Genomic DNA, 14,642 nt, shown 5'->3' with positions numbered 1-14,642 from the left:
GCCATGATGGGCCCTGTGTGTTACCCCCTGGCTACGGCACTGATCACGGTAAACAATTCGAAACTGTATGCACGTCAGCATGTTTTACTACTGGCGACGTCTCAAATATAACAAGGTTGTATATAGGTTCTTACACCTAAACATGAGCATCACGCTCGTTTAGAGAAATTTAACCTATGCCCCATTTGTGTGTTTTCTGCGTTTGTGTTGAAATTGTATTCTGTAATGAAGTTTAAAATCGTGCCTCCGTAGCATTCGTTTTATTGCGATTCCAAGAGCAAATGCGCGAGGGGGAGACAGAATATTAGGTGCGGGCAGATCTAAAAAATCGGCAGATCCCATGTACCTGGGAATCGACGTTATGCGAAGCATGCGGAGGGAAGGTTGCCACGTTGCATTTTTTTATTGAGCGACACATCATGAAATGATGCTAAATATAAGTACAAGTGTTATTACAAATGCTTATATAACCAGATGGTCGCACTTGCGCAACGATGCCAACTGGAACATGCGTATTAGAAACACCAGAAGCTGATACGAAGCGCTGATGCTCGCGAAGATGCTCGCCCTGGACACTGTTACACAAATCAACTCCAGCGCATGGCAACTAGCCATAATTGACGTTAACCCGACGTGACAGCCAACGTTTCTAGAACGTTGGTGACAGCTGTATCAAAGGAGTTTATATGCAATGTTTATAAAATTGGGTAGGTAGCGCTGCAACCACTATAGACGTTTCACGAATATTTGCGTCTATATTTGAAAAGTAGTTCCGAGACCTAGCGTAGCTCTGTGGTAGAATGCTTGACTGCCACGCAGAATGCTTGGGTTCGATTCCTGCTGGGACCTTGAAATTTATTATTTGCATTCATTGGGGCATTAACGCTGCCTATGTCCGATTTTTCTTAACATTGACATTTATTCTATGCTTTCGTTGGGTTGACGATATCTATGTTAAAACGCGTTAAAACTGCCCATGTGTGTTCTCGTCGTTCCTTGGTAGATACTAACCCCCGTATTCACGAGCGCTCCTCGACTCGACTTTCACCATTCACTTGACAGAGTTGAGCACTGCGCCACTGCTCGGCTGAAAATGGCGCTGCGCTACTCAAGAATAGCAGCAAATTATTACTGATATACAGTGACTTGCCCTGCCAAGGGATGGCGCTCCCATCAGCTTTCTCAAGTGGAGGTGGAGCGTTGAGTGAAGGGTCGTTCCTGAATACGGGGGTAAGTGTCAATCACCTGTGGCACATACCCGCATGCAAGCGGCACACACCCGCCCGTGGGTACGTGCCACTGTCTGGCGGGAAGTGTTTGACGACGTACGCGACGAGATTGTGAGATTATTCACGTCTTGACAAGCGCGTTATATTCGTGAAACCATCTTACCCTCCCATGCTAGTTTGGGTTCACGCCAAGTGGATGGGGTGACCACGAGAGCACCCAAACGTAAGCGGCTTGATGGATAGATAGATAGATACGCTCAAAGTCACCGAAGTTCACTAAGAAATGCTTCCCTTTTAAAAGTTAGGAAATATAACGCTGCTGCAGAAAGCACAAGACCGGGTTGATTGGTGAAACATGGGCAATGCTTTTGCCCTGCAAAGGGCGTAGTCAGGTTGATGATGATGTTACATCCGTTTGCATGTGTTGATTGATATGTGAGGTTTAACGTCCCGAAACTACCACATGATTATTAGAGACGCCGCAGTGGAGCGCTCCAGAAATTTTGACCACCTGGGGTGCTTTAACGTGCACCCAAATCTGAGCACACGGGCCTACAGCATTTACGACTCAATCGAAAATGCAGCCGGGATTCGATCCCGCGACCTGCAAGTCATGAGCCGAGTACCTTAGCCACTAGACCACCACGGCGGGGCTGTTTGCATGCGTGACCCCCAGCTAGATCTTTGCAAAGGTTATGTGATTCTTATCAGCCGGAGAATATCCAGCGTTACCTCTTTTATTTTATTTTTTCAGATGCCCATTGGCTAATGAGTGATGCAAAGTGACTTACAACTTACTGGAACAATGCCTGCGTAAGGCCGACATAAGGTTGGTTGCAAGGTCGACCGTAATGAAACTCTCGGAACACGCCATGGGGGATCGGCCATGGTTGTATTTGTTGTATAAATGAATTTGTTTATGTTCTTAATGTAATCAATAGATAGTTATTGCAATAACTCATTAGGAGCGACTCTAAACGTTTACTATTCTTCTTTTTCTTCTTCTCCTTGACCTCTGCATATATGGCACACACCCATTGGATGAGATTGCGCGAGTAGAAAGTGAATTCTTTCCAAATTTTCTGTATTGTGTAATGCCCCAAGTTCACTAGTTAATTAATGACTGATTTGACGTGTTAATCTCTGACAATGAAATATGTATAATGCGTGTAGAATTTAGCAACAGATTCTTTTTCAAGCAAACTAAATCAGTAAGACAGCGCCTGGTGGTTGCCCGCTATGGGCAACTGCTTGGATAAAACACCACAGTGCATGCAGAGACGTATTCAAATTCCTATGCATTCGTTGGCCACATTCACACAACGTTGATTGCACAATTGATAAAATTATGTCGTTTAACTTCTCCTTTACATTCTGCCAAAGTGTATTGGCAACATTGGTTCAACGTCCTTCCAAGAGGACATTAACAGCAGTCATGCAGTCAATGTTAGAAGATAAACATTATATATCAGCAACATAGCGCGGTCCCTGCTCTTTTTCTCGTTATGGCAGGAGGAGCCCGCTCATAGGTGGACCTTAAATACAGGAGGCGTTAGGTAAACAAACTATAGTACATAGATGAGGAGAAAAAACTATATAGGGGCATTACAGAAAAACCGATCTATAGGAACCGAAGCTTAAGAAAGAGCATGCGCCATCGTCAACATGTTCGTGAGGCCACGACTACAAGGAGTTGAATCAAGTGTTGCTCGACCGTCCCAAGCAAAAAATTTTATGAAGTAAGGTACCGCCGGTTTAATAGCCGATCTCTTACGGTGGATTGCCCAAGGACACCGAGAAACAGCCAATCAACTAACCAACCTGAAACATGCACTGCAGTGACTTGAACAGCAACTCCATTTGTTGGACTCGGAGTGAACTTTTCAATTAGCGCGAATACCAGGCACAACACCGTCACAGATAAGTCGAGAACAGCGGTGGTTTCAATGGTGGGTGGTCCTGTGATGGGGTCCTTGTGAATTTAGTATCTCTCCGGTTTTCATTTCCAAGCGATCCCCCTCCCCCTTCTTTTTTTTAAAATGGGTGTCTGGATCCGTCTCTAATCACAAAACAGTAAATTGCTTGAATGTTGTAGTTTTTAACACTAATATTTGTGTTGAATGTTGAGTGAACTACATTGAAATTGTGCACTCGTATTGTGCGTGTTCTTCGAACGAAAACTTCTTAAATTACCAAATGCCGCACTCTTTGTTTGTACGTATTTATATTTTCTTTTTGTTCCAAGTATTTATTTTTTACTAACAACCAAACGGAAAGGGGTAGCTGTCACCAATAAGTGGCGACAACTTCTTCATTTATGTTTACTTCAATTAAAAAAAAGGCGAGTCGCATTTTGATAACCCAGCGTGCACAACACCATTGATGTTCGCCGTAGACATACGCTACAGCGGCTCAACATCACTGCGACGTGAAGAACGACCTTGTGAGACGTGTAGTAGTAAACTTTACTCTTTAAAAACTAGGAAAGGTGGGTAGGTAAACAACGGTGCTGCGCTTAAATCATCGCATACAGCGTCCATCTGCGTGTACGTCATCGCCACGTCCATGGCCACACAGAGTGAATTAGACGGGACACAGAAAACAAGGAAGCTCCCGAGGACGTGGCCACCTACCCTTGACATACATAATCCCCTTGAGATTTCCTTAGCTACAAAGATTGATGATTGATATGTGGGGTTTAACGTCTTAAAATCACCATATGGTTATGAGAGACGCCGTAGTGGAGGGCTCCGGAAATTTAGACCACCTGGGGTTCTTTAACGTGCATCCAAATATGAGCACACGGGCTTCCTTCATTTCCGCCTCCATCGGAAATGCAGACGCCACAGCCGGGATTCGAACCCGCGACCTGCGGGTCAGCAGCCGAGTAAGATGTCCGTCACGTCCGTCAGTTCCCGAGAAATAGTCAGCGCAAAGGCCGACAGGTCGTCATCATGCCGTAGTAATGATTCAATCAATCAATTAATCAATCAATCAATCAGTTTATTATCATGTCATAAAAGGATGTTACAGGGAGCAAAATATACAGACGAGGGTCCCAAAGTACACGACTGCAACGGGACCCTCACCCTCACTCATTCACTGAGCTGCGGACATCGTGTTCCCCTCCCCGCTATCCCGAAAGATTTTTTTTAATTTTGTATGTGTATATACTAGCGACCCTATTTACGAGGTGTCTCCTGATGGGAAGAGTACCAGAATCTTGGAAGAATGCTAACATCACCCTAATACATAAGAAAGTAGATGACAAGGACTTGAAGAATTACAGGCCAATCAGCTTGCTTTCCGTAGTATACAAGCTATTTACAGAGGTAATTGCTAACAGAATTAAGACAACATTAGAATTCAATCAACCAAAGGAACCAGCAGGATTTCGAACATGCTACTCAACAATCGACCACATTCATACTATCAATCAGGTAATAGAGAAATGCTCAGAATATAGCCAACCACTTTACATTATAGCCTTCATATAGATTACGAGAAGACGTTTGATTCAGTAGAAATATCAGCAGTCATGCAGACACTGCGAAGTCAGGGCGTCGATGAAGCATATATAAACATACTGGAAGAAATCTACAGGGGATCACCTGCTACCATAGTGCTTCATAAAGAAAGCAACAGAATACCAATCAAGAAGGGTGTAGGGCAGGGGGACACAATCTCCTCAATGCTATTTACCGCGTGCTTGCAGGAGGTTTTCAGAGGCCTAGAATGGGAACAGTTAGGTATAAGAGTTAATGGAGAGTACCTTAGTAACCTGCGCTTCGCCGATGGCATTTCATTGCTGAGTAACTCAGGGGACGAATCGCAGCTCATTATTACGGAATTAGACAAAAAGATCAGAAAAGTAGGTCTTAAAATTAATCTGCAGAAAACGAAAGTACTGTACAACAATCTCGGAAGAGAACAGCGCTTCGAGATAGGTAATAGTGCACTTGAAGTTGTAAAAGACAACGTCTACTTAGGACAGGTAATACCGTGGAGCCAAACCAGAAGACTGAAGTAACTAGAAGAATAAGAATGGGGTGGAGCACATTCGGCAAGCACTCTCAAATCATGACAGGTAGATTGCCCCTACCCCTCAAGAGGAAGGTATATAACAGCTGCATCTTGTCGGTACTTAGCTACGGAGCAGAAATCTGCTGACTTACAAAGATGATTCAGCTTAAGTTGAAGATGACGCAGCGAACAATGGAAAGGAAAATGATAGGTGTAACCTGAAGAGACAAAAAGAGTGCAGAGTAGGGAACAAACCAGGGTTAAGGATATCATAGTTGAAATCAAGAATAGGAAATGGACATGGGCCGGGCATGTCGCACGTAGACAGGATAACCGCTGGTCGTTAAGAGTAACTAACTGGACTCCTAGAGAGAGAGAGAGAGAGAGAGTGAGAGAGAGAGAAAGAGAGAGAGAGAAAGAGAGAGAGAGAAAGAGAGAGAGATAAATAGAGAAGGAAGGCAGGGAGGTTAAACAAGCTTGGCTCGGTTGGCTACCTATACACTTGGGGTAGGGTAGTCAACCCGCTTGCCTAGAGAAGGCAAGTGGGTTAGGGGGAGACAGAAGGTTAGGTGGGCAGATGAGATTAAGAAGTTTGCGGGTATAAATTGGCAGCAGCAAGCACACGACCGATTTGACTGGCAGAACATGGGGAGGCCTTTGTCCTGCAGTGGACGTAGACAGGCTGATGATGATGATGATGATGGTGTCGATGTGTATATACGCGCATATACAGACACAAACTACGCACGAACAGTATAAAGGGTAGACAAGTACACTCCGCCACTCCCGCCCTCTAAAAAAAAAGCTTTTTGGATGTGCCCTGGTTTATGGTTGCCATGCTTGCGGCAGGCGCAAAATATAGGCTTGCGTTAGTTCATGTGCCCATCAACAACTGGTGTTTATCTACCTTCACGCCTCCCCTTTTGCCGCTTTATACATCCTCTTTCCCGATCATGTGCCAACAGGCTTATAGTGCTACAATCTCGTTGACCTATAGATATACTTGTAAAGAAGCTTCAGAACACTGAAATTGGTGGAACTCTCAGGTGCCTTCTAGTGGGTCTACCCAAAAGGGATGCCGCTCGCGCTGAGAGCCCGTGCTTGGCCGTGACTGTCGCCATTGTGCTTTGTGCTTGCTCACTGTGGACCGGCTAATAAACGCCTTAACATTTTGGTGGAGAGTGCTGTGCCCTTCAAACATCATCGGTTCACATTCGATGCCCTTGGAGCTTAGATCCCGTACCGTGCCTTCAACCATGCAACAAGACGCCGCCCAGCAAACGCTTCCTCCTGCGCCGACGCCATGTTCCGGTGTCCCCCGCATCCGCGACCCACCTGTCTTCACCGGCGCGGATGGCACCGACGTCGAGGACTGGCTCGCCATGTACGAACGCGTCAGCGTCCCCAATCATTGGGACGAGGCAGGTAAACTCGGCAACCTGGTTTTCTACCTCGCGGGTGTGGCCGGCATGTGGTATAACAACCACGCGTCTGATTTCGCAACCTGGTCCGATTTTAAGACTGCTATCACCAACGTTTTTGGCCGCACTGCCGTTCGTAAGCTGCAAGCCGAGCAGCGCTTACGCGAACGCGCTCAGCAGGCTGGTGAATCATTCACCAGTTACATTGAAGACGTCCTGGACCTATGCAAGAAATCCAACGACAGCATGTCCGAATCAGACAAGATCCGGAACGTCATGAAGGGCATTGCCGATGATGCCTTCACGATGCTGCTTGCCAAAAACCCAGGCACAGTAGCTGAGGTCATCACGCTGTGCCAGAGCTACGAGGAGCTCCACCGGCAGCGTTCGATGACCCGTCGCTCCACACCACGAGATGCAGGGCTTGCAGGCTTGGAGGCGAGCTGTGACCAGGTGGCACTGCTGGCAGACCTCAAGTCCTTCATACGTGAGGAAATCGCACGGCAGTTCTCTCTCCTGCCCTTTGCCCACCCACCGGCTGCTCAACAATCGGCCACTACCATTTCCCCCCCCCCCCCCATCCGCCGAGCGATTGAGCAGGAAATAGCGGAGGTCATGCCTGCGTACCACCCACAACAGATTCCGGCTCCTGTACCCCCAAGTTACGCCCAAGTGGTCGCCAGGCCGCCTCCAGTCGTTCAAGCGCCTGCCCCAATGACTTACGCCGAAGCTGCCGCACGACCTCCATCCTTTGCAGTGGGTATGCCGGCTACGTATGTTGACGTGACCTCTCAGACTCAGCTCCAGCACCCCCTGCAGCCTTTCCAGCCACCGTTCCGTCCATCGGCTCTAGCGTCATGGACAAGACCTACCCCGGCGAACCGATGGCGCACATCCGACAACCGGCCCATTTGCTTTGCTTGCGGTTACGCTGGCCACGTAGCACGTTATTGCACTCGCGTACAGACGCCCCATATCTCGTCGCCTGTTGCTGGCCAGATCAGGCGTACCTATCACGAGGAAACGCCGTCTATGCCACCGCCAACTCGCCTAGCTTCATCTTCTCGTAGGTCACCGTCTCCACGACGTCGTTCCCCGTCCCCCATGCGGCCAAGTTCAGCTGCTCACGAGCGGGAAAACTAGCCGTCGCAGTCCCCGAGGCAAGGACTGCGATGCTATCGCATTGTGAAAGCCCTCAGAGCCGCCCATCTAATGTCATTGACGTGCTTGTGGACGGTGTTCACGCATCTGCTCTTATTGACACAGGAGCTGCAGTATCCGTTATGGACGAAAAATTTTGCCGCTTGCTTCGTAAAGTGACGACGCCAATTTCTGGATTGTCCCTTCGTACCGCCGGTTTGCAGCGTATCCATCCTACAGCAGAGTGCACAGCTCGCGTTGTCGTTCAGGACGTTCTGTATGTCGCCCAATTCATCATCATTCCCGCATGCTCTCATGACGTCATCCTGGGGTGGGATTTTCTCTCCCGCAACGACGCCGTCATCCATTGTGCCGCTGCCGAAATTGAACTCTCCCCCTTCTCGCATTTGACGCCGGAAGACAGTTCTTCGAAAGTGAGCAAGATTCTCGTGAAAGACGATACCATAGTGCCTCCAAGCTCCACGATGGGTGTATCTGTCTACTGCGCTGGACTCTCCGACACAATTGCACTCGTTTCGCCATCCGACCGTGCTTGCCGAAGGAAAGGGTTGCTAGTACCTTTCGCGACCGTGCAAATCACCCAGGGAAACGCCTCTCTTTTCGTGACCAACCCATCCCCGTACACTGTTACCTTGGTTCGAGGGGAATGTCTCGGCAGAGTGGAACCAGTGGATAACGCACAAGTCCTGGACGTACCTGATGACTCGCGTTGTCCCAATTTGCGTACCATCAGTGCTGTTTCCACTTCTGATTCATCATCTCCTGATGTATTTGGCCCTTACATTGATGACAACCTCACATCGGTACAGCGTTCCCAGCTTCTGAACCTGTTGCGAGAATATCGTTCTTCTTTCGATGTCGGGCGAAGTTCTCTCGGTCGTGCGTCCGCTGTTACGCATCGTATCGACACTGGTGCCCATCCACCATTACGGCAACGTCCCTACCGCGTGTCGCCTGCTGAACGTCGGGAAATTAACGAGCAGGTTGATGATATGCTCAGACGCGACGTTATTCGGCCCTCGGACAGTCCATGGGCGTCTCCTGTTGTTCTTGTTGCGAAGAAAGATGGTTCTGCGCGGTTCTGTGTGGACTACAGACGGCTCAATAAGATCACTCGCAAGGATGTTTACCCACTGCCGCGCATCGATGACGCAATTGACAGCCTTCACGGAGCCGAATTTTTTTCTTCTCTCGATCTGCGTTCGGGGTACTGGCAAGTACCCATGGCTGATGACGCTCGACCGAAGACTGCGTTCATCACACCCGACGGCTTGTACGAATTCAACATCATGCCGTTTGGTCTATGTAATGCACCTGCGACCTTTGAGCGCATGATGGACACCGTTCTCCGCAACTTGAAATGGCACACGTGCTTGTGTTACCTCGATGACATTGTTGTGTTCGCTCCAGATTTCTCCACGCACCTCCAACGTCTGAAAGAAGTTTTTGCACGTGTCAGCAATGCCGGCTTGCAACTAAATCTGAAGAAGTGCCGCTTTGCAGCACGGCAACTCACCATCCTTGGGTACGTCGTGTCCAAGGATGGCATTCTTCCTGACCCAGCCAAGCTTCGGGCTGTGGCCGAATTCCCCAAACCTGCGTCCGTCAAAGAACTGCGTAGTTTCGTGGGCCTGTGCTCATACTTCCGACGCTTCATACGAAACTTTGCCACGATCATATCACCGCTGACGAAGCTCCTTGGAAGTAACGGGTCCCTCAATTCGTGGTCGTCTGAGTGCGACGACGCGTTCGCGAAGCTCCGCCATGTGTTGACGTCTCCTCCCATTCTACGCCACTACGACCCTACGGCCCCGACGGAGGTGCACACAGACGCCAGCGGTGTAGGCCTCGGCGCTGTCCTGGCGCAGCGCAAACCCGGATTCCCTGAATATGTCGTAGCATATGCAAGCCGTACGCTCACGAGAGCTGAGACAAACTACACCGTCACGGAGAAAGAGTGCCTGGCGATCGTCTGGGCTCTTACAAAGTTTCGACCGTATTTGTATGGTCGCCCATTCGATGTCGTCACCGACCATCATGCACTATGCTGGCTTTCATCATTGAAGGATCCCTCAGGCCGTCTCGCCCGTTGGGCTCTTCGTTTACAAGACTACGACATCCGCGTGCTGTACCGCAACGGACGCCAGCATGCTGACGCCGACGCCCTCTCGCGCTCCCCTCTGCCTGAAGGTGATGTGCTCTGCTCAGTATCCTCGGCTGCTGTTTCTGCCATTGACGTTGACATAATCGCTACCGAACAGCGAAAGGATAATTGGATCGGCCCGCTGATCGACTTACTCTCTGATCCATCCGCAACGCCATCCACGCGTGCCTTGCGTCGTCGAGCTCGCCATTTCACCATCCGTGACGGCCTTCTACACCGACGCAATTACGACACCGATGGCCGACAGTGGTTACTCGTGATACCCCGCAGTCTGCGGTCAGAGATATGTGAATCCTTTCATTCTGATCCGCAATGCGCGCACTCTGGGGTATTCAAAACCTACCATCGCATTCGGCAACGCTACTTCTGGCGCGGGATGTACCGCTACGTGCAGCAGTTCATTCGCTCCTGCCTCGCTTGCCAACGCCGCAAACCGTCAGCACACACGTCGCCAGCCAGTCTGCAACCGTTACCTTGCCCTGAGCGCCCGTTTGGGCGCATAGGTATCGATTTGTATGGACCACTTCCTCTGACGTCGGCTGGTAACCGCTGGGCCATCGTCGCCGTATATCATTTAACGCGATACGCCGAAACCGCCGCTATCCCTGCGGCTACTGCGAGTGATGTCGCATCCTTCCTACTGCATCGATTCATACTGCGCCACGGTCCACCTCAGGAGCTTCTCAGCGATCGAGGCCGTGTCTTCTTGTCAGAAGTCGTCGAAGCCATTCTCACAGAGTGCCATTCTGTCCACCGCAAAACTACTGCTTACCACCCGCAGACGAATGGTCTCACCGAACGCTTTAACCGCACCCTCGGCGACATGCTTTCGATGTACGTCGCCGCCAACCACACGAATTGGGATACTATACTGCCCTTCGTCACATACGCCTACAACACCGCCCCTCAGAGCACAACCGGGTTTTCACCTTTCTTCTTGCTGTACGGAAGGCATCCCTCACACACTATCGACACAATACTCCCGTACACGCCGAATCCATCTGAATGTGCACCTATTTCTGAGACAGCCAGGCTTGCTGAAGAGTGTCGAGAGCTTTCCAAGACATTTACGACGCATGAGCAAGAGCGGCAGAAGAGTATTCGTGATGGCTCCGCCACTTCTGAGCCCACGTTCCTTCCTGGCTCTCTTGTATGGCTCTCAATCCCGACCTCTGTAGCTGGCCTTTCTTTCAAACTACTCCCGAAATACGAAGGCCCCTACCGTGTCATCGAGCGCACATCTCCGGTCAACTATCTGATCGAACCAATTGAACAAACTTCGGACATGCGCCGTCGCGGGCGCGACATAGTCAACGTGGAGCGCCTGAAGGCTTACTATGACCCGCTCATAGTGACAAGCTGTTAAGTCGCCAGGCGGCTCCCTCTTCGACCCCGGGGTAATTGTAAAGAAGCTTCAGAACACTGAAATTGGTGGAACTCTCAGGTGCCTTCTAGTGGGTCTACCCAAAAGGGATGCCGCTCGCGCTGAGAGCCCGTGCTTGGCCGTGACTGTCGCCATTGTGCTTTGTGCTTGCTCACTGTGGACCGGCTAATAAACGCCTTAACATACTGTATAACAGCGATACACAAAATCAATACAGATTTTCTCTACAATGTATAATCTTTCTAATTCTGTACCAGTGGATTTGAATTACCTGCAGAAATAAAATAAAGTATTGGATTTCGCGTGTCTGTATGCTAATCGATAACAACACACCTTTTCGCCCCTCTCTATTCTCCTATCACTCATACAATGTGGAATTTCGGTGGATGACAAATCTGTTCGCTTGCGCGCGCCTTAAGTAGTTTACTCACTCAGGTGCACTGTATAATGATACATTCGCAGCTGCATATACGGAAAGGTGTTCTGCATAAGTCCTGAGCAGTGCCTGTTTTGTTGGCATATTTGCTGTTTCCCATTTTGTTCCCGGCATAGCAGCGGCATTCCACTCCGTGCTGCGTCGTATACCCGCACAAAGCTTTACTTCGTCCCCATTCTTTCTTTCTTTTTTTTCTGTCCCCTCATGTAGGTGCATAAATACAAGAGAACGCGCGCGCGTTACTCAGCCGGCGCATCGTGGCGAGGCGAGGCGCTAAAAAAATACAGCCCGCGTACATCGGTCGCAAATTGCCGTATCATGCTCCATTAGCCATACGGGTACGCACTCCCGGAGAAACGGCAGAGCGGAGGCGGGCGCTTAGGACCCTTCGCCGCGAGGGATTCACGCGGTATACCTTTTGCCGCCACTCATCTACACCCCCTCGCTCCCTGCCATCCGCCAAGCTTCCGCAGAGGCCGCCGTGTGTGCGTAGGTGGCGTCGGTTCCCTCGGGAGATGAGATTCATACCGACTCGCTTCTCCTCCCTTCCGTGTGTAGCCGTGTATGCGTACGTACACCCACACGGACTCTCGTATCTCATCTGCCACTGGCACCAGGACACTGCCGCGTAGCCCCAGTGAGACCGCCACACTGAAAGCAGAGCACACTCCCCCCTTTCACGACCAGCACGAGCCGGGAACCTCTACGAAGCTTAGACGAAGCCCGCTCACGGTTCCCTCTCATTGTAAGCGAAATAGGTACACAGTGTCCTGTGCGTCGGCCTAGTTCCGTCCGCACCATCTACGACTATACGTTCCTGGTACCACGGTCCCACTTCAGCTGTTGTCGCGTTTACAGGGCGCGTCCGCTTGTTCCACAGTGCGAAAAGCGGGAAAAAAAGAGTGAAGGGCACGTTCTCGATTCTGAAAGTAGAGCGTATAGTGTGTATATTTTATGTATCATTCTGCCCACCATGCACTCGCTCTCACCGATCCCTTTACCCCTCGAGCCCACCGTTCTTTCATCCCAGGAGAATCGGTGACTGCCCCGTCGCGCAGCGCGCCTAAAGCTCGCGCGCCTTCTATTCATGGGCTGAGTATACTGCTTGGCCAGCACGACAGTCTTGGTGGCAGTGGTCTGGGACGGTATTGTGATGGCCCCTTCGTACGCGAAGTAAATGGTATACTCCGTACCTGCAAGCTTGTGTGAACGCGACTATAGATCGTAACGCTAGAAACTATGACGATAGTTAAAGCGCGAGAACAAAACGACGACACAGAGACAAGAAGGACACGACGGCACAGAGACAAGAAGGACACGAAGGACACTGTGTCTCTGTGTCGAAGGACACGAAGGACCCGAAGGTCTCTGTGTCGTCGTTTTGTTCTCGCGCTATAACTATCGTCATACCATACCAACTAGCTTAAGCTGCCACACTTTTAAGCTAGAAACTAACTGTGTCACAACCAAAGAGGTTGGTCGCAACGAACGTGGTGCACGCAACTGGCCATGAGTGGACAGCCGATTTCATGGACATTACAGAAACTGTTTGTTACAATATATTACGACTGGGCAGTGTTGGACCATGTTAGCGAACACGAAAACTTCTCTTCTCCTCTAAAATGAACACTAAAGAAATACAGAAAATAATTTAATCGTTCCCTGACAAGACCGATCGCAGCGAAAGTGGATAACACGAAAACCAAACTGGCTTTCTTTTCTAACATTTGCTGTAGCAACTCTTACAGAACTCTACATATGCCATGAGGTGAAAAATGTAGCGTATCTTGTCGTATTTTGTCTGACCTTGTGCTGGAATATTTTAGAGCATTTGAAGACACCAAAGTTACTGAAGAATTCAGCAACCACATTCGAACACATGCGGTCATGGTTTGCGGTGTATAAAATTTTGTACGCTGTCGAATTTCGTAATGATGACGAATACGTCATTTTCTCACTTCGTATGATTAACCCAGAGTGCAGCCGATGCGTCTACGATAGACTAAAAACACCGGCTTTGCCAGGTCTTACATCAATATTCGATGGTGCCCAAGACTATATATAGAACTTCACTGTGGTTCTGTGACCATAGGTTTCAAAATATAGTAAAAAGAAAATGAAGGGAAGAGTTTCGCCCCGAAAATACAGAACCCGAATGTCAGGGTGACTTAATAGATTTTAGGTTCTTCTTTCGCATTTTGACCATATAACTAAATATAATTTTTCGAAACTTATAAAGATTTGAAGTTCGCTTATAAAAAGATGTAATTTATTTTTAGCGACGAAAAATTATCCTCAAAATAATTGTGAGGTGGCTCTAAATTATAATTAAGTATCCTTGCGCCTTCTTTTATCCGATTCACCCATGATTGCCGCTTCGCATCATCATACTTACGTTTCGCAAAAGGCTTCTCTTCTATCTCGTGTAATGCCGAGTGACGCTTGTCCTCGCATGGCCCCCCGAACAACAAAACAAACATCACATGCAATAACTTTGTCCTCACACCTAAACGGATGCGCAAAGGCGCAATTTCTTTCTCTTATCAATAGTAAGTGTGATTTCATGATGCCCGCTTTCAGCGTAGTCGCAACTTTTGACTTCAAGTGTCTTTGGAAAAAGTGTATGTAGGCTGTTTTCGATATATGGGCACTATAGAATTAAAAAAAAAACAACTGTCACAGAAAGCCTTGGCATATTTCTTGTGCTTGATTTCTCAAAGTGACAAACATTATCATAAAAGTGTAATATTTTATGGGAAATGTTTACATATGGTGTATTGTCATCGGCAAGCAACAAAACGAAAAAAAAACCAATGTTCGACGA

This window comes from Rhipicephalus microplus, chromosome 1 (genome assembly GCF_043290135.1).
Source record: "Rhipicephalus microplus isolate Deutch F79 chromosome 1, USDA_Rmic, whole genome shotgun sequence".
Lineage (NCBI taxonomy): Eukaryota > Metazoa > Arthropoda > Arachnida > Ixodida > Ixodidae > Rhipicephalus > Rhipicephalus microplus.
The sequence above is the reverse complement of the archived record's forward strand: the minus strand, read 5'-3'. Positions refer to the sequence as shown.